The sequence below is a fragment of the Pinus tabuliformis genome, chromosome J (genome assembly GCF_031772625.1).
Source record: "Pinus tabuliformis cultivar Carrire ecotype Pingquan chromosome J, CPIR1, whole genome shotgun sequence".
Taxonomy (NCBI): domain Eukaryota; kingdom Viridiplantae; phylum Streptophyta; class Pinopsida; order Pinales; family Pinaceae; genus Pinus; species Pinus tabuliformis.
Genome location: NC_142295.1, coordinates 902591838 through 902613747, shown reverse-complemented (window position 1 = coordinate 902613747; position 21910 = coordinate 902591838). Strand labels below are relative to the sequence as shown.

Genomic DNA, 21910 nt, shown 5'->3' with positions numbered 1-21910 from the left:
GAAACGTGGCCTACATATTGTGTTGATGTGTACAAGGAGTATCGAGTCTGAAAATTTATGAAACGTGGTCCGTGGAGAAAGAGTGGAGGGTATAGCCTTCTATAGGCTAGCATTTATAAACTGGTACAAGTTTACACCAGTACAAGATCCAAGGGGTTGTAGCTCCCTTCGAGTAGCAGCTGGAGAACGAGTAAAGGTTGTAGCCTTCTATAGGTCGGCACCTACGTATTGGTCAAAATATTAGCCAATATAAGAGCTAGGGGGTTGGAGCTCCCTTCCAGTAGAATATGGAAAACAAGTGAAGGTTGTAGCCTTTAGCAGGTAGATGTCTGCGTACTAGAAAAATTCTACACTAGTACAAAGCTTGTAAACACTTTTTATAATAATAAGATTGAAGACTCAGACGACAACAAAGGTGGTTTTTTCCCACATTGGGTTTCCACCTGAAAAATCATAGTGTTCATGTGTGCTACTTGTGTGTTGATTTATTATGTTCTTTCTGCATCTGTTTATTGTTTAGTAAATGCATCACACTCTAATTTAAGTTCAATAGACAATGAATTAGTTGTTTTACAAGTTTATTATCGATACGTTGGTTTCATTCATTATAGTCGCGGACATACGCTGTTTGATTTCTGAAAAATCGTTTATACAATTTGAAAAGGAAAAATTATTATTGTGAAAGTTTAAATACTGATTCACCTCCCGACCCCCTCTCATTATTTTTCCCAACAACCCAAAGAATATCTAGAGCACAACGAAATAGTGGAAATAAATTCCCTGCTAAATAAGTCCATGTTGATGTCAAGAGTCTAGACAAGCCCGTGTCGAAGAAAACTAAGCCCCAACCAAATCATAATTTTTAATTTTTGATGATAATACTCCAACTCATAAGGATGATGATAATTGTGATAGCCATTGTCAACATAAGGCTTATAATGATGTATTTACTCAAAGTATGTATTGGGAGCAACATTATACTATTAGTGTTCCCTATGTAGAGCATGGAAACCGACAACTTCATTAGGAAAATGACCAATTAAGATGATGAATAAACTTAGGAAAAGCCAACAGGATAAAAATACTTACGGGTTGGAGGAAAAGCCACAGCCATCCGATACTCACATTATCATCAAAGTTGCTAATGTCAAAGAAGTCACAATTTTATATCCTCATAGTCAAATTTCTGTCAAATAATATGATGTCATTTGTTTATTTATAGGTTGTAAATTTGGCAAGGAATGCTTATTTGTTTTTATTTAGTTTATTAGTTTTGAGAGAAACTATAAAATCTCATAATTTGTAGCATTCTATACTATTCACTTCTTCATCAGCTCATTAGTGCCTCGATTTAATTGAGCTTAGAGGTTTATTTTACAGCTGAGTATGATGTAATTTAAGTTTTAGAGGCTTATTCTACAGTTCAGTATAATGTATGTAACTTTGTTAGTTGAAACTTTGCTTATGACAGCTAACTTTTATTTATTTTTAAATCCAAAAGTAAAAAAAAAAAGAAATATACAAAACATTTAAATATTATCCATTCATAAAAAAATTTAAGAGCGAAGAAATTGAATCTTTCTAAATTCATATTAGATCGGTGTTTAAGATAAATCTATGCTAGTAATAAGCAGCCATTAGGATGAAGGCGGCATTGGATGGGCTAGGCAGAATGCTGTTGCTGATATTTATGTTACGGGCATGGGACTTCGAATCTTGAGACTGCATGGATACAATGTATCCTCAGGTAGATTAAAATGTTTGACACGAAGAGCCAAGTTTTCGCTCTAAACTGTGCCAACAACCAAGGATTTGAGTTCTTTCATTCCGTTGAATCATCTGCAACCATCATTCTTGGCAGATGTTTTAAAAACTTTTCGAGATGAGAATGGTGAGTTCTTTCGCTTCTCGGGTCAAACAGAGAGAGGACTAAAAGACATGTTAAACGTCAATCGTTTCTCACACGTTGCATTTCCGGGAGAAACGGTCATGGAAACCCAAGATTTCCGTCTCTTTTAACATTTCAATCTTGCTACTAACTCAACTTGACATCAATGAGTATATATATATATAATTAATTAATTTTATTTGAGGTGGAGTACACCCTCAAATATCCATGGCTTAGGAGTCTGCCAAGGCTGGAGGCCATAAGGTACATGAGGCCATAAGGTACATTAAACATTACGGGGCAAACGAGGTTTGCCTTGGGAAAACCATGTATAAGTAAGATTGTAAAATTTATAATATTTGTTTCTAATATAATACCGTTAGAACCCAATATTGGTTTCAGCATGCTAAATAGTAAACCATTTGTATTTTAATGTATAATTGATGGGAGCAGGATGCCATATATTAACAATGACAAATATTTGGAACTGGCCAAACTGGACTTCAATAATGTGCAGTCTATACACCAAAAGGAGCTTCGTGAGCTTCGAAGGTGCTAGTATTGTTTAATTCGATGTTTCAATGATTTAAGCCTACTATTGTTTAATTCAATGTTTCATTCATGTAAGTATAAGCCAAGCTAGTGTATCTCGCATTGTTCAAAGGTGGTGGAAATCATCGGGTTTCGCAGAGCTCAATTTCACATGCGATCGTGTGGCTGAAATATTTTTTCTCAATCTCCTCTTATAGGTTTGAACCGTAGCTAGCATAGTGTAAAGCCGCCTTTACCAAATCTACCGCCCGCCCTATCATTTTGGGCCACCGATATGACGTTCGTGGACTATAGAAGATATCAGGTTGTTCAAAAGGCAGTGAGGTTAAGTAGATTGCAGATTTTGGAATATTTGGGAATCTGATGAGCTTAAGTCGATTGCAGATTCCTGGAATATTTGGGAATCTGATGGACATAAGCGCGGTCAAAGGATTTCCAAATATTCCAAAAATCTGCAATCCATTTAAAAATTGCTATTAAAAAGTGGAAATTTAATATAATTAAATCTCTTTTGATCTAAAAATAGATGAAAGTTTCTGCAATTATTGTGGCTGCTAAACTATGTATTCATGCCTATTCGTCCTCTTTATTATAGATGGGATCACTCTCTGTTAGACCGAATGCCAGAACACATTAAAATATGCTTCCTAGGTCTGTATAATCTAGTAAATGAAATAGCGAAAGAAGGTTGCAAGAGACAGGGGTGTGACATGCTAGGCGACAATCGGCACTTAGTACGTACCATGTTTACAATTTTGATGTTACACAAGTTTTTTATTTTGTACAAAGATACAATGAAATATTGATTATGGATTTATGGGTCATATAATATATGGCAGTGGGAGATCCAGCTTGAAGGATACACGAAAGAAGCAGAATGGTCTGAAGTTGAATATGTGTCGTCCTTCGATGAATACATAGAGACTGCTACTGTGTCAATAGCACTAGCAACTGTCATTCTGATTGGTGTTCTTTTCACTGGAGAGGTTCTTACAGATCACATACTCTCCCAAATTGGTTACCGATTCAAATTTGTATATCTCATATGCTTGACATGGCGTTTGATGAACGATATCAAAAGTTGCGACGCAGGGTACTCAATCTCTTGTAATCCAATGTAGGGTCTCTGTTCTTAGGCGCTTGTAAATAATTTGAACGGTTGCTAATTATGTGCAGGCGGAGAGAGGTCGAGGAGAGGTGGATTTCTCCATACAGTGTTACATGAAGGACCATCCCGAATTGTCAGAGGAAGAAGCTCTCAAACATATTTATAGTCTCATGGAAAATTCCCTCGCAGATTTGAAGTGTGAATTCATGAAGACAAAAGACATGCCGGACAATTGCAGGAGAATGGTTTTTGATAGTGCCAGATCAATGCAGTTGTTTTACGTGGAAGAGGAAGGTTTAACACTTTCACAAAATACGGAACTTAAAGATCATGTTCGAACAAGTTGCGTAGAATAAATTATTCAAATAAAGGTGCGCGGTGTTCTGTTCATGGTGTAGTAACGCATGCGCTTGCCGATCAACGGCTGTTATAACAATTTATTTTTCTCTTTCTAAAGTAGGCGATGAAATTCATGGTTGCCAACGTGTTTTTGCTTTTCCCCATTCGTTAAAGCAAATTAAATTTAATTTTATGTTAAAGACAAATTGCTTATCAATCATAGTCGAAGATCATGATGAGAATCGTTATGGAAAAAAGGTGTTTGTAAATAATTAAGTGACCAATCATTTTTATGATTGCAATCTAGAGTTGACCATTGATATTTCGTTTCGATGAGGTATATATTATCGATGTAGCAGTCTATTTGCTTTATGTTTAATGTGATAGGTAAATGGAAAAGTAACCCGTTGAAAGATCAAAAAGTTTATCGATGGGATATATTGGTATAATTATAATTATATTTATGGATATGGTTGATATACTTCAATAGATATATATGAAACATATATACAATCACATTTTTTAATGTAGTTGATATAAGTTGATAGACATATATAAACCAGTTAATAATTATTATGTATATTTTTTTAAAACCAACTATTTATGATTATTAATAACTATATAAACAATAACGACCATATTTTTATATATTTATTTATTTATGATTATTATATTAATATTATAATAATAATATTGGTAATATTAATTATATTAATTAATAATAATAGCTGATAATAATATTATGCTAATTGTGATGACCCCGGGTAACATGTTAATATAGAATGTTACTGTGGTAAGAAACTAATGTGATTTGTAATTATTGTTTACTGTATGACATTATTGATTTATGAAATTTAATATATTTGGATATATATATTTTGAAATGCTAGCAGCCTCTTGATGGAAGATTTTTTAAAAGAAAAGAATCAGTTATGAAACTGAAAAACTACCTCTCACACAGGAAAAGTCCTGGGAAGGAAAACCCCTGGGCTGTTGGGACAGACGGGGGGAAGAAAGATTCCAAGAGAGGAAAGAGAAAGAAAGATAGGGTTAAGTCTGGTAAAGACCAGATAACCCAAGCACAGAGGTGCATGAGTCTTGTTGAGGGCTGCAGGCCTGCAAGACGGCTCGGGGGGAGAATCCAACGTGACGTGGATCTCAAGGTTGGGAGGATAAGAGCAAGTATGATTGCAGGTGAACGTCTGAAGTCAGAACTCCTGTAACGGACTGACCAGGTACGAGCTTTGACAAATTAGACAACGGTAAACAGAATACTGAAGTTTATAGATAGAATACTGTTGAATCTGAGTCTCTCTTAACTAGTTAGATGCAGAGGGAAAATAACAATAGTTGTCTGTAAATAGAAACAGTACGTACAGCTCAAATAAACACCTGGTAATTAGTTATTTAAAACAGTAATGATTTAATTATTTGCTGTAAACCATTCAAGTTATTTACATATATAACAGTACGAAACCCTGGGTGGTCCTGTAAGACCATTGTGGTTGTGCTAGATAACTATATACAGTATAAATAAACAGTATGACATGGCACGGTTATTAGCTACGGCATGGCGCCTAGCCAGAACAGTAAAAGGTGCGTTTGAAATTGTCAGAACAGTAGAGTAGCATAATCGAAATACCAGTGCCGTTAATATTGATAACAAAGCAGTACAGTAAACAAGAAACTAGCTAAACCCTGTATCGAGGGTTTGAATATATCATTATAATTTAAAACATGTACGAAAAACAATCAACTGTGTTCATGTTGCTACGCCGGCTAGACGCATCGGTAAACCCTTGCAAACATTAACTGAAGGTTAAATATTGTATCAGTATAGAACACAACACAGTCGTGAGTAAACGGCTGTGTACTCTGAGGTGGTACAACCATATATATATATATATATATATAACAAATCAAACACAAATGATAGTTTAACAAACCCTGTAATGATTCAGTGCATGCAAATGCGTATTAACCCTCTAATGAATCAAATGCATACGGCTGCATAATAACTTTGTAACGATTCAAGGCATACGACTGTATAATAAACCATGTAACGAAACCATGCATCTGTCTGTTTAGTAAACCCTATAGCGGATTAACTCATTTTTAATCAGAGAAATAACATTAAACTTAGCATTAAACGAGCTGAAGGCATATTATCATAAACCAGATTGATGGAGTATAAGGTAATGACGGCCCTCGTTACAAATTGACAAAGCATAGAAAAGTAAATAGCGTATCCATTAAGGAATAAAGGAAATATAATAACATTAAACCAGATGATTAACCCTAATGGGTACGGAAAAAACATTGTGTAATGAAAAACCAGAGGACCGATAGGTACTTTATAAATCTTCATAAGCATAACAACGAGCTGAGAAGTCCTATTAAACATTTAAAAAGCATGGAAAACAATTTGGCAAATATACAAATTTCAACTCAAACTAGTTCGGGCACCGAGGTCGTAAACCCTTAACCAAATGTACATATAACAATCGGTATGTATTCCAGGAGCTACAATCTACCCAAGCCCTAATAAATTAAATGAAATACAGGTCCCGGCATGATGTGGCCGACTGCAAATCGTAACCTAGGGTTTGGAACGATTGCAGAACCTGAGACACATAAAACAGAGAGCGTCATGAGACACTTCTCTGGCCAAAGGTCGATGCTAATCCAATCTTGCTGTGTAAACCTTTAGCAAATAGTAGAAAATCATTAATCATCGGTAAGGGGACATACCTGTGCATGCTTGAGACAGCACATTTATCCGTAAGCGGTAGAAGGCCGACGATGTGAACCCACCTGCACATTAACAACACACCGTAATGAGCTCATGAGTAGTCAATACAAACCAATAAGTTCTGAAAAATAGAATGTGTTGTATTCACATATAAGAACAGCTGAAGAATAGACAATATGCATGGCGGCAACAGTTGTATCTTACCTAAAGCAGAGAGGTAGAAACCTGATGGGCGTTGCAGAGGAGGACCGCCGTGCTGGGAAGGTATTCGGCCTCACCAGTCTTGCACAAATGAACCAAACCCAAAAGACTCGGGGGTATATGTATCACCCACCAAACCCTTGGGTGAACCTAAGCCCTCAGATGCAAAGAATGAATCTCCATCGTCCATTCGAGCGGAAACCTGGCGCGAAAACCCTCAGCGGGTCAACCGAGAAGTCACATGGCTTCACGCTGGATTTATGCCACCTGGCAAAGGGTTGGTGAGATAGTTTAAGTTTCCGGCAAACATCTGGCGCCGGAGCTGGTTAGGAAACAATCCGGTGACAATCCGACCGTGACCTAACATTAGGTTATCAACCATAAAAGAACAATGCATTTATTGTTAAGGTTTGGTTACATGACATAGCGCATAACACTTATTAATGATGCCTTTGAATATATGTTTCCCTTCGTGAGTAGATGGGTGGATTAGAGTAAATAAGCCATGTGAAAAATCTTTTTTTTTTACATTACATATTTTTCGATGGGATCGTGACAATGTGGTATCAGAGCAGAGGTTTCAATACTGTGGCCTCTGGAGCAGTAAGATCCAGCCGCATGGAAATCATCTTATGTATATATATAAGGAAGAGTTAGTTCAGCTAACTGATTTTCTTGTTTATTCATTAGGAGGCAATTACAGAAAGAGAATCAGCTAACAGTCAACAATAAAAGTAGAGGAATGCAGGGAGCTGACAGCATTCTCCGGGAAAATCCAGAGCTGTGGGTACAGCTTGGTGAGGAGACATGCAGTACCAATCTGGCGATATTAGAAACTGTTCAAGAACTGAAAAATGAGATGGCACGTCTGCGAGAAGACAATGCGCGATTGACGGTGGAGCAGGAAAGAATACTGAAGAGTTTGTCAGATAGACAAAATCCACCGTTAGCCAACCCCAGTGCAGAACAGCAAAGGGCAACTGAAGAACGAAATTACCCAACTGCACCTGAAATCTCAGAGGAAAAGGAGGATCATTCTGACAACGTATTAGAGCAACAGACCTCAAAGCGACAGAAAATGGAATTACAAGGGGAATTCAGGAAAATTAAACCTCCACATTTCGATGGGGAGCAGGAAGAAGCGGCAGAGGCTTGGTTAATCAACATGAACAAGTATTTCCAGCTGTATGAGTATGATCAGAATCTGAAGGCACGGCTGGCCATCTTCCAGCTACAAGGCAAGGCAACCCTTTGGTGGGAAGAAACTAAGATTGTAAAAGGAGTGAGTGAGCAGAACATAACATGGGAGAAGTTTCAGAAATACTTCAAGGAGAGATATCTAACCGAGCATTTCTATGATGAGAAGGCACGGGAATTCCTTGATTTATGGCTAGGACAACAGTCTATGGACGAGTTCATAAACCGCTTCACTTCCCTGCTTCGTTATGTGCCATATATCAAGGAGGAGAAGGCTAAGGTGCAGAGATTTGTGAGCAGCTTACCAGCCTATATAAGAGAACGAATTGAGTTTGACAATCCCAGAACAATGGATGAGGTGATTCGTAAAGCAAGAATCTGTTACCAGCAGAACAAACAGAAAGGAGACATTTCAAACAAAAGATGGAATGAAAGAAAGGGTAACAGAGTTGTTGGTAATAATAAAGGGAGTCGTGGTAATGGCAGCAAGGGTGCTGGTAAGGGGCAAATTAACAGGAATATAACAAAGAGTACTTTCCGAACTAAGCCAAGTGAAAGCAGAATTAGTGAACCACCTGCCAGGTCTGATATTGAAGGGATGACCAGACCTCCAGTCCAATGTTGGGGTTGTGGAGGACCGCACTATGTGAAGAACTGCCCGCAACGTAAAGGAGTAGATTCGATATCACAGATCCACGAGGCATCGACTGTTGGGGAAGTGGCGCGCAGCGTACCCAGGATTAACGCAGCCTTGGATGATCGACAAGCGGAATACCAGCCGACCATGGTGGAGTTTGAAGGTAAAATTTCAAATCTTTCTATAGCTGTTCTTATAGACCCAGGAGCTACTTTAAGTTATGTTAGCCCAAAATTAGTAGAACAGTGTAAATTACCAACTGAAAGGTTCAGGAATCCATGGCTGGTACAGCTAGCTACGGGAGCTAAGAGAGGAGTCTTAGCCAAAATTAATAATTGCTCTTTAAGCATAGCTGGACAGCCAATAACAACAGATCTGAATGTACTTCCATTGGGTTCCTACGACATCCTGATTAGTATGGATTGGCTGGAAAAACATTGGTCATTGGTAAATTGCAAGACCAAAACCATCTATTATAAGGATGATTTTGGGAATCAGCAGGAGTTACAGGGGATTAAACACCCTGTACGGATCCGACCTATTACTGCTTCCCAGCTAGCTAAATGTCTCAGAAAGAAATGTCAGATTTACGCCATTCAAGTTGGATATGCAAACCAGAAAGATAAAATATCTGCACTAGACAATATTCAGGTAGTACAAGAATTTGCGGATGTTTTTCCTGAAGAGGTACCAGGACTGCCCCCTAAAAGGGACATAGATTTTACTATAGAGCTAACACCAGGAGCAGCACCAGTGTCACGGGCACCATACCGAATGAGCGTTCCTGAATTAATAGAATTAAAAATGCAGCTGCAAGAGCTGTTGGATAAGAACTATATCCGCCCTAGCGTATCACCATGGGGAGCTCCAGTATTATTTGTTAAAAAGAAAGATGGAACTCTCCGTATGTGCATAGATTATCGTCAGCTGAATAAGCTCACGATCAAAAACAAATACCCCTTGCCTCGGATAGATGAACTCTTTGATCAAGTGAAGGGGGCAAAAGTATTTTCCAAGATCGATTTGCGATCTGGTTATCATCAGATCAGGATTAAAGAAGAGGACATTGCCAAAACCGCCTTCAGAACACGCTACGGACACTACGAATTTGTAGTGTTGCCTTTTGGTTTGACCAATGCACCTGCCACCTTTATGTGTTTGATGAACAACGTGTTTCACAGGTTTTTGGACAAATTCATGCTGATATTTATCGATGATATTCTGATATATTCTCGTTCCCAGGAGGAACACGAAGAACACCTTAGAGTGGTGTTGCAAACTCTTCGAGAACATCAGCTATACGCTAAGTTTAGTAAATGTGACTTTTTCAAGGAGGAAATCCAATATTTGGGCCATGTGATTACTAAAGAAGGAATTGCAGTAGATCCTGAGAAGATAAAGACTATTATGGAATGGCCCATACCCAAGGATGTAGCTGATATCAGATCCTTTATGGGACTAGCTGGCTATTACAGGAGATTTGTGGAAGGTTTCTCAAGGATAGCCTACCCTATCACTTCTTTACAGAAAAAGGGGAAGGTATTTAAGTGGACACCGGAATGTCAGCAGAGCTTTGATCGGTTGAAGCATTTACTCACCACCGCACCCATCTTGAGTATAGCTGATCCTAATAAGGATTACGTGGTGTGTACCGATGCAAGTAAGGAGGGTGTGGGAGGAGTGTTAATGCAGTAAGGGAAAGTAATTGCGTATGAATCGAGAAAACTGAAAGAGCATGAGCAGAAATATTCTGCTTACGATTTAGAGTTAACAGCTGTTATTCATGCGCTGAAAATGTGGCGACATTACCTCCTGGGGAGGAAATTTCTATTGTTAACAGATCACCACAGTTTGACAAATTACTTCAGCCAACCTACCCTGAATGCAAGACAAGGTCGTTGGGCAGATTTCCTAAGTGGATTCGATTTCGAGATTAAGCATTTAAAAGGCAAAGAAAACCGGGTGGCTGATGCATTAAGTCGAAAGGTACAATGTTTATGTGAACTTTCAGTCAGCAAATGGCGGAACTCGCTGATTGAGAAAATAAAAACAGCAGCAAGTAAAGATGCTGAATACCAACAATTAAAACAGCAAGTACAACAATCAGCTAATGGAAGATTACAGCAAGGATATACACTAGATGGTACGGGAATGCTGTACTTTAATAAAAAATTGTATGTACCTGACTCGAATGACCTTAAGAACCTGATTTTGGACGAGTTCCATATCAACCACTACACTGGCCATCCAGGATACCAAAAGATGGTCACTGCACTTAGGAAGGAATATTTTTGGCCAGGAATGAAGAAACAGGTAGTTGAGTATTTGGCGTAGTGTTTGGAATGCCAGCAGATTAAGGCAGAACATCTGCATCCGGCGGGGCTGTTACAGCCTTTGCCTATTCCGGAGTGAAAATGGGAAACCATTTCCATGGATTTCATAACCGGGTTGCCACGAACAAAGAAAAGCAATGATTCCATCATGGTGGTGGTTGATAAGTTGAGTAAAGCGGCGCACTTCATACCTGTGCAGTCCACTTATAAGGCGGTGCAAATTGCTCATCTTTTTATGCAAAATGTGTTTCGATTGCATGGACTGCCGAAAGTAATTATATCAGACCGCGATGTAAAGTTCACATCCACTTTTTGGAGGACATTGTTCGCTGAATTGGGAACTCAGCTGAACTTTAGCACGGCCTATCACCCGCAGACCGATGGTCAAACTGAGCGAGTGAATCAGGTGTTGGAAGATATGTTGAGGGCCTATGTGATGCTGAAACCAAACCAATGGGAAGAGTATTTACACCTGGTAGAATTCGCATATAATAACGGATATCATACGTCAACACAGCTAAGTCCCTTTGAGGTCCTGTATGGGCGAAAATTCCGCACACCCTCAAGTTGGAGTGGACCTGAGGATAAGCTAAGTTTGGGTCCGGAAATGCTTAAAGAAATGGAAGACATGGTGAAAAGGGTGCGTGCCAATTTAAAGGTTGCACAAGACAGACAGAAAAGTTTTGCGGATAGGTTAAGAAGATTCAAGGAATATCAGGTTGGTGACCATGTGTTTGTGAGGATCCAAGCCAAAAGAAGCACACTGCAATGGAGCGGATGCGCCAAGCTGGCTCCTCGGTACTTTGGACCTTTTCAGATCTTGGCTAGAGTGGGGCCGGTGGCCTACCAACTCGCCTTGCCAAGTCACATTAAGATTCATAATGTTTTCCATGTTTCTGTTCTAAAGAAATATGTATACGACCCTAAACATGTGATCAGATGGCAAGATGTTTGGGTAAGAATTAATCTGATTGCTTTGATTATGCAAATACACTCAACAGAAACTGACTGAAGATATTAATTGTCTGCAGGTTGAACCGGAAGGCGAGGTTCTGGTCGAACCATAGAGCATTCTCGACCGGAGAGAAGTGCGGCTGCGGAAACGGGTTATTACCCAAGTTAAAGTGCTGTGGCAGCACTATGGGCCGGAGGAGGCTACTTGGGAAGACGAGGAAATCATTAGAAAAGTTTACCCATACTTATTTAAAGGGAATAGACATCGGGACGATGTCCAATCCCAGGGGGGGGGGGAGATGTGATGACCCCGGGTAACATGTTAATATAGAATGTTACTGTGGTAAGAAACTAATGTGATTTGTAATTATTGTTTACTGTATGACATTATTGATTTATTAAATTTAATATATTTGGATATATATATTTTGAAATGCTGGCAGCCTCTTGATGGAGGATTTTTTAAAAGAAAAGAATCAGTTATGAAACTGAAAAACTACCTCTCACACAGGAAAAGTCCTGGGAAGGAAAACCCCTGGGCTGTTGGGACAGACGGGGGGAAGAAAGATTCCAAGAGAGGAAAGAGAAAGAAAGATAGGGTTAAGTCTGGTAAAGACCAGATAACCCAAGCACAGAGGTGCATGAGTCTTGTTGAGGGCTGCAGGCCTGCAAGACGGCTCGGGGGGAGAATCCAACGTGACGTGGATCTCAAGGTTGGGAGGATAAGAGCAAGTATGATTGCAGGTGAACTTCTGAAGTCAGAACTCCTGTAACGGACTGACCAGGTACGAGATTTGACAAATTAGACAACGGTAAACAGAATACTGAAGTTTATAGATAGAATACTATTGATTCTGAGTCTCTCTTAACTAGTTAGATGCAGAGGGAAAATAACAGTAGTTGTCTGTAAATAGAAACAGTACGTACAGCTCAAATAAACACCTGGTAATTAGTTATTTAAAACAGTAATGAGTTAATTATTTGCTGTAAACCATTCAAGTTATTTACATATATAATAGTACGAAACCCTGGGTGGTCCTGTAAGACCATTGTGGTTGTGCTAGATAACTATATACAGTATAAATAAACATTATGACATGGCACGGTTATTAGCTACGGCATGGCGCCTAGCCAGAACAGTAAAAGGTGCGTTTGAAATTGTTAGAACAGTGGAGTAGCATAATCGAAATACCAGTGCCGTTAATATTGATAACAAAGCAGTACAGTCAACAAGAAAGTAGCTAACCCTGTATCGAGGGTTTGAATATATCATTATAATTTAAAACATGTACGAAAAATAATCAACTGTGTTCATGTTGCTACGCCGGCTAGACGCACCGGTAAACCCTTGCAAACATTAACTGAAGGTTAAATATTGTATCAGTATAGAACACAACACAGTCGTGAGTAAACGGCTGTGTACTCTGAGGTGGTACAACCATATATATATATATATATATATATATAACGAATCAAACACAAATGATAGTTTAACAAACCCTGTAATGATTCAGTGCATGCGAATGCGTATTAACCCTCTAATGAATCAAATGCATACGGCTGCATAATAACTTTGTAACGATTCAAGGCATACGACTGTATAATAAACCATGTAACGAAACCATGCATCTGTCTGTTTAGTAAACCCTATAGCGGATTAACTCATTTTTAATCAGAGAAATAACATTAAACTTAGCATTAAACGAGCTGAAGGCATATTATCATAAACCAGATTGATGGAGTATAAGGTAATGACGGCCCTCGTTACAAATCGACAAAGCATAGAAAAGTAAATAGTGTATCCATTGAGGAATAAAGGAAATATAATAACATTAAACCAGATGATTAACCCTAATGGGTACGGCAAAAACATTGTGTAATGAAAAACCAGAGGACCGATAGGTACTTTATAAATCTTCATAAGCATAACGACGAGCTGAGAAGTCCTATTAAACATTTAAAAAGCATGGAAAACAATTTGGCAAATATACAGATTTCAACTCAAACTAGTTCGGGCACCGAGGCCGTAAACCCTTAACCAAATGTACATATAACAATCAGTATGTATGCCAAGCGCTACAATCTACCCAAGCCCTAATAAATTAAATGAAATACAGGTCCCGGCATGATGTGGCCGACTGCAAATCGTAACCTAGGGTTTGGAACGATTGCAGAACCTGAGACACATAAAACAGAGAGCGTCATGAGACACTTCTCTGGCCAAAGGTCGATGCTAATCCAATCTTGCTGTGTAAACCTTTAGCAAATAGTAGAAAATCATTAATCATCGGTAAGGGGACATACCTATGCATGCTTGAGACAACACATTTATCCGTAAGCGGTAGAAGGCCGACGATGTGAACCCACCTGCACATTAACAACACACCGTAATGAGCTCATGAGTAGTCAATACAAACCAATAAGTTCTGAAAAATAGAATGTGTTGTATTCACATATACGAACAGCTCAAGAATAGACAATATGCATGGCGACAACAGTTGTATCTTACCTGAAGCAGAGAGGTAGAAACCTGATGGGCGTTGCAGAGGAGGACCGTCGTGCTGGGAAGGTATTCGGCCTCACCAGTCTTGCACAAATGAACCAAACCCAAAAGACTCGGGGGTATATGTATCACCCACCAAACCCTTGGGTGAACCTGAGCCCTCAGATGCAAAGAATGAATCTCCATCGTCCATTCGAGCGGAAACCTGGCGTGAAAACCCTTAGCGAGTCAACCGAGAAGTCACATGGCTTCACGCTGGATTTATGCCACCTGGCAAAGGGTTGGTGAGATAGTTTAAGTTTCCGGCAAACATCTGGCGCCGGAGCTGGTTAGGAAACAATCCGGTGACAATCCAACCGTGACCTAACATTAGGTTATCAACCATAAAAGAACAATGCATGTATTGTTAAGGTTTGGTTACATGACATAGCGCATAACACTTATTAATGATGCCTTTGAATATATGTTTCCCTTCGTGAGTAGATGGGTGGATTAGAGTAAATAAGCCATGTGAAAAATCTTTTTTTTTTACATTACATATTTTTCGATGGGATCGTGACACTAATATTATTATTATTATATTATAATAATAATATGATATTATTATTATAATAATAATATTATATAATAATAATAATAATAATAATAATATATTATTATTATTATAATAATATTATATTATTATAATAATAATATAATATTATTATTATAATAATATTATATTATTATAATAATAATATAATATTATTATTATAATAATATTATATTATTATAATAATAATAATAATAATAATCTTAATAATAATTATTATTTTAGTAAATGTGGTTGATATACCTATAAGGCTTCATTTCTATCTATGACAGAAACAATTGATAAATATATAATAACAATAACAACAACAACAACAACAATAATAATAATAATAAATTATTACCCATTTTTTATAAAATGTAAATAAATAATTACTTATTTTATTTAAAAAAAGAAAAATTACCATGGATTTTAGAAAAAATATAAATATTTTTATTTTATATATTAATAATAATAATTATTCAATTGAGGCTTCTGTGATCCATAATAGTTGTAAGAAGAACTTCGGCATAAATCACATGTAGAAAGACCTTTTTCGACGCGTTTCGAACCAACTAGTGTGGTTCATCGTCAGAACAAGTTGAAGAAACAGATCTAGCTTTGCATGTTAAATAGTCTGAGCAGAGCCCCCAACGACTATCTTGACCAACGGCTAATTTTGACTTTGAGACAAGAGTCAAAAAGTCATTTTTATAATATAGTTATATTCGGTGACCATTCTTTTAAAATATATAAAAACATATTTATAAATAAGAACTTTGATAAGGAGAGATCCCATCTCCTTAATGTCTTTGTGGAGAATGGCTATAGTAGGTGCCTAGGTCAGAAGGCTTTCCTTAAAGCCTCTAAAAATGCGTTAATTAATAAAGAACCGAAGGAGCACCGACTAGGCGTCCATCTTCCCTATGTTCAAGGAACCACAGACAAAATTTCTTGGATCCTTAAGAGGTATGATATTCCCTCAGCCTTTAGGCCCCTCAACACCATTCGTAAATCCCTCCGATTGGTGAAAGATCCAGTTGACCCTAAGGGCATGAAGGGTGTCTACTTGATCCCTTGTTCTTGTGGAACCCCCTATATCAGGGAAACAGGGCGCTCCATCCATCAGAGGATCAACGAACATGCAACTGACCTAAGACATGGGAGAACCAAGTCTTCAGCGTTAGCAGAGCATGTGGAAAAGGCCAAGCATCAGGTTTGTATAGAGGAGGCCAAGGTTGTTGCCAAAGTTGTTCAATTCCATCATCGTAAATTCAGGGAAGCTATTGAGATTGAAAGAAGGCCTAACAATCTCAATAGAGATGACGGTTGGAAGATCAGTAGCTGTTGGATCCCTACCCTGTCGTCTTAGTCTTTCTCTTTCTTCCGCCCCCTTCCTTCCTCCTAGGGTTTATCCGTCTTGCTCTGTGGTTTTTAATGGTCTTTTTCCTGTCCCTCTCCTTTGTATTTTGTGTCCTTTTTTTTTGTTCTTCAGATATATTTATTTATTTATTATTTTTATCTAATTATTCATTTATTTTATTTTTACTTTTATTTTTATTTATTTATTTAATTTTTTCAACTAACTTTTACCTTTACTAGCTATGTTCTTTATTATATTTTTATATATTTATGTATTTTTATTTTATTTTTATTCCCTCTTTTATTTTATTTATTTTTAACTAACTTTCACCTTTACTAGCTACGTTCTTAATTATATTTATTTACTTTCATTTTTATATTTTTTTATTTTTCTTATTTTTATTTTTATTTTTATTTATTTATTTTTTTGACTTATTTTCTCATTCTAACTAACTATTATCCTAAAAATACCCTATGTATATTGTTATTATAATATTTCTAATAACTTATAATTTTAATTATTAAACCTTTTTAACTAACTATTAACGTAAGCACCTATTAAATTATTTTATTTATATATATGTTTTTATATATTTTAAAGGAATGGTCACCGAATATAACTATATTATAAAAATGACTTTTTGACTTTGGTCCCAAAGTCAAAATTAGCCATTGGTCAAGATAGCAGTTGGGGGCTCTACTGAGACTATTTAACATGCAAAGTTGGATCTGTTTCTTCAACTTGTCCTGACGATGAACCACACTGGTTGGTTCGAAACGCGTCGACAAAGGTCTTTCTACATGTGATTTATGCCGAAGTTCTTCTTACAATAATAATAATAATAATAGTTAAATAGTTAATTATTGTTAAATAATAATAATAATATTTTTTTTTAATTAAATATTGGTAAATAGTAATAATATGAATATTAATTAATTTAATAATAATAATAATAATTAATTCTTTGTCACAATGTGATGTTGGACCATGGTTGACTGTGGTTGGCCATGGTTGGATTTCATATTGAGACAACCTTTTTCACAAAGTGACATTTCAGCATGGTTGACCTGGTTTACTATGATTCACCATGTTTGACCCAAATGAATAGCAAACGATTGAGATTAATACCAAAAACTAAAGATTGACCATGGTTGACCATGTTTGATTCTATAAAACATGGTTGACCGTGATCAACCATGCCATGACCATGGTTGACTATGGTTGGTAATGGTTGATCATGGTTGACCATGATTAATATTATAAAACCAAGTTAATAATAAACCCAAGGGATTGATATTATGAACCCAGGGGAAAAATAAACCCAACGGATTAATACTAAAACCCCATGGTTGACCATGGGTGACAATGGTTTACCATGATTGATATTATAAGCCTAAGGGAATAATAAACCCAAGGGATTGATATTATAAACCCAAAGGAATTATAAACTCAACGGATTAATACTAAAACCCCAAGGGATTATGAATCCAAGGGAATACTACTAAAGCGAAGGGACTAATATTATAAATCCAAGGTATAAAACCCTAAGATAAATATTAAAAATACTAAAATAAACATGGTTGAGCATGATCGATTTTCATATTGAGACAATCCTTGTCACAATGCAACATTGGACCATGGTTGACCATAGTTAACCATTATTGAATAATATTAAACCCTAGGAATATGAACCCTTAGATCAATAAACCCAAGGGATTTATATTGTAAACCCAAGGGAATAATAAACATAAGGGATACAAATTATAAAACCAAGGTATATAAACCCTAACATCAATATTATAAACCCTAAAATAAACATGGTTGACCATGGTTGATTTCAATATAGAGACAATCCTTGTCACAATGCAACATTGGCGCATGGTTAACCATGGTTGTCGATGATTGATTTTCATATTAAGACAATCTTTGTCAGAACGCAATGTTAGGCCATGGTTGATTTCCATATCCGTCGTTGTTTGACCATGGTTGACCATGGTTGAACATGGTTGGTTATGATTAAACATGGTTGACAATGATTAATATTATAAACCCAATGGATTGATATTATAAACCAAAGGGATTAATACTAAAACCACAAGGGATTATTAACCTAAGGGAATAATATTAAACCCAAGGGACTAATATTATAAACCTAACATATATAAACCCTAAGATAAATATTATAAACACTAAAATAAACATGATTGACCATTGTTGATTTTCATATTGAGACAATCATTATCATAATTCGATGTCGGACAATGGTTGACCATGGTTGACATCATAATAAACCATGGTTGGCCAAGGAATAATAAACCCAAGTGATTTATATTATAAACCCAAAGGAATAATAAACCCAAAGGATTAATACTAAAATCCCAAGGGATTATGAACCTAAGGGAATAATATTAAACCCAAGAGACTAAGATTATAAACCCAAGGTATAAAAACCCTACGATAAATATTAAAAATACTAAAATAAACACGGTTGAGCACGATTGATTTTCATATTAGACAATCCTTGTCACAATGCGACATTGGACCATGGTTTACCATGGTTGAACATGGTTGATAATGGTTGACCATTGTTGAATAATATTTAACCCTAGGAATATGAATGCTTACATTAGTAAACCCAAGGGATTGATATTATAAACCCAAGGGAATAATAAACCTAAGGAATAAAAAATATAAGCCCAAGGTATATAAACCCTAACATGAATATTATAAACCCTAAAATAAACATGGTTAACCATGGTTGAAAATAGGTTAGCTAATTTGATGGGATGTCTTTAATGTCTCCCATAATACACACTCAAAATAATTTTAACATAGTCTTTTCATCTGCATTTAGTCTTGTGTTTCTCTTCAATTTCCAATATTTTCCAGGTATGTATTAAAATTTCCTTCAGTTTGTGGTCCTCTTCCATGTATTTAGGTGATTTCCTTTTGGGGGTGTTATTCCAACCCTTGCCTTTCGATTCATTAGCCTCCATAACTTGAATTGCCAATTGTTTTTCTGAGATTTGTACATTATAAATTTTATCCATGTTTTCTAGAATGGAAAACATATTGGTATCTGTGGTCTTCTAGGGTTGACCTTGAGATGCATTTTGACTAGAAATAGTCATAGAAGTTTGAGCCAATCTATTACCCTATTGGGTCTATTGATTTCTAGCTAATGTACCCGTTCTTGGGTCAATTGATTGAAAGTATTCCTTATCTTTCTTCTCCTTTACCCTTTGCTCTTACACTACTATGAACGGACAATATCTGAAGAAATGGACATATTCATGGCATCAACGAAATTTGAACAACACATGTTCATAATCCAAAGGCTAGGTCCAAATTGTGTCATTATATTCCAAGTCAATTGAATCTAGCAAGGGTTGTGAAATGTTCACATGGACACAAATTCGGGTGTAGCCTGCATGTCTCCTTCTCTTTGTAATCTTCAAGATATTCATAACTTTTCCTATAAAATTACCAATCTCCTTTAAAATATCGAGTTCCCTGAAGTATTCTGGAAATGAGAAGAGACACACCCATACTGGGGCCGCCAGGAAGTGCCTGTTCTTAGAATTATAACATTCTTCCCATAAAAAAATGAATAGCACCATTGTTCATGAAATAGGGCCTGTTATCAAAGATCCTTTTCTAATCTATTAGATCTATGAAAATCACTATAAAAGAAACCTTATTGTCTTAACCTAAGCTTGATTGACCCACTGGGGTTCAATTTTGTTTGGATCCATTGAATAATTTCCTATTCTTTCGACCAGATTCCCATGAGCTTACACATGAGGACATGGTATTTCATGAATTTTCGGGTCTTTTCCAAACGGTTGTTTGGAATCAATTTTTTATTTTTTATTTTGGGTGGCTTTCGGCAAGAAACACACAGTCTCTTGCTTGCCACAAAGCCCCCATCATAGGTGACTCCTGATTTTCCTTTCCTCTAGTGGCTGAGCTAGAAGCTCCTCTCGTTCCATTTTTTTATTCATTAACTATATGGTACTATGGAGAGAATCCTTCCCCCTATTGTGAGGTCACTCGTAAGGTGACTAGAATGGAGGATGATGACATCTCACATGGCTCTGCGACTTGGATTCGGAAAAAATTAATGTGAACTCCAACAAACTACTATAACTAACCCAAAACACTAGCAGAGTAGATTAATGTTATTTTGTTTCCAAGACCTTAATGAAATACATAATATTAATTTAATTTTAAAATATAAAATAAATAAAAAATTGAAAAAATAAATTATTTTCTTTTATACATTAAAGTAATATTTAGTTTTCTCCAATTTCATATTTAATTATTTCTATAATATAAACGGATTGATTGCAATCAATTCCCTCTGTATCATTGAATTTACCATGCCCTCTTCCAAGTCACTAATTGAATTTACCATGCCCTCTTCCCAGTAACTAATAAGCAAATGAGATGAAAGCAACTACCAAGTTACTAATAAATGGAGGAGATGAAAGAAACTAGTTAAATTGAAACACTTTCGCATTTTAATATTCTTTTAATATTTATATTTTAGATATAAATTTTAAATATTTTTAGGAGTTTATTAATTTAAAAAATTAATATTTCGTTATTAGCCAACTTTATTATACGGGACAACTAGAATGATCATTTTCCCATTATTAATTTATATTTTGAAGTATTAAATAATTTGAAAAAATAATTTAAAAACAAAGGAATAGAATTATATATATATATATATATATATATATATATATATATATATATATATATATATATATATATATATATATATATATATATTGATTTATATATTGAAAATCATAAATTATATTGATATATATTTGAAAAAATTAAAAAATTTATGAAATTAGATTTTCAAATAAATAAAATAAAAAATTATCTTAAACATCTTATTCAAAATTAAAAATGAGGCTTTACAGTATGTTTGTCTAGTTTTTCCTAACAACTTACTCAAAATTAAGAAAGGAGATTTCTAGTCTATTTGTTACATAATTCCAACACATAATGGAGGTTCTAATTTAAACGGACCCTCCTAAGCACCCCACTTAACTTGCTTTTGCTCAACAATGGTGGAAAAATCACATAAGAATAAGGGGAACAAGGCTTTAAATAAACAAGGATTGAGGAAAGTAAGGTAGAAAAGGAGGAGAAGGAAGAGCAAGAGGTGAAAGAAACAACACCAAAATAGAAGCAAAGCTTGAAGTGAAGGAACAGAAGAAAAGAAAATAGTAGAAGAAGAGATAAATGTTGTAGAAGAAAAAGTTGTCCAAAAAGTTCAGAAAAAGAAGTAGGGATAGGGGCAAGGAGATTGAAGAAGAAAAAACTACAAATCAAACTACTCAAGGTATTAAGAAGAGAATGCATGAGAATGAGTAAGATAAAAAAAATGCTCAGAATAAGAAAATAAGAATGAAGGGAAGAAAAAGATAAACAAAAAGAAAAGTTGGAAACAACATGTTTGAAACAAGGGTGATAAAGCTGATAAAGCTAG

At 36.1% G+C, this 21910-nt stretch overlaps 1 pseudogene; it reads left to right on the top strand.

Moving 5' to 3' along the window:
- The first annotated feature begins 1617 nt into the window (after positions 1–1617).
- LOC149229629 (monofunctional isopimaradiene synthase, chloroplastic-like) lies at positions 1618–3904 on the top strand (annotated as a pseudogene).
- Positions 3905–21910: the final 18006 nt, after the last annotated feature.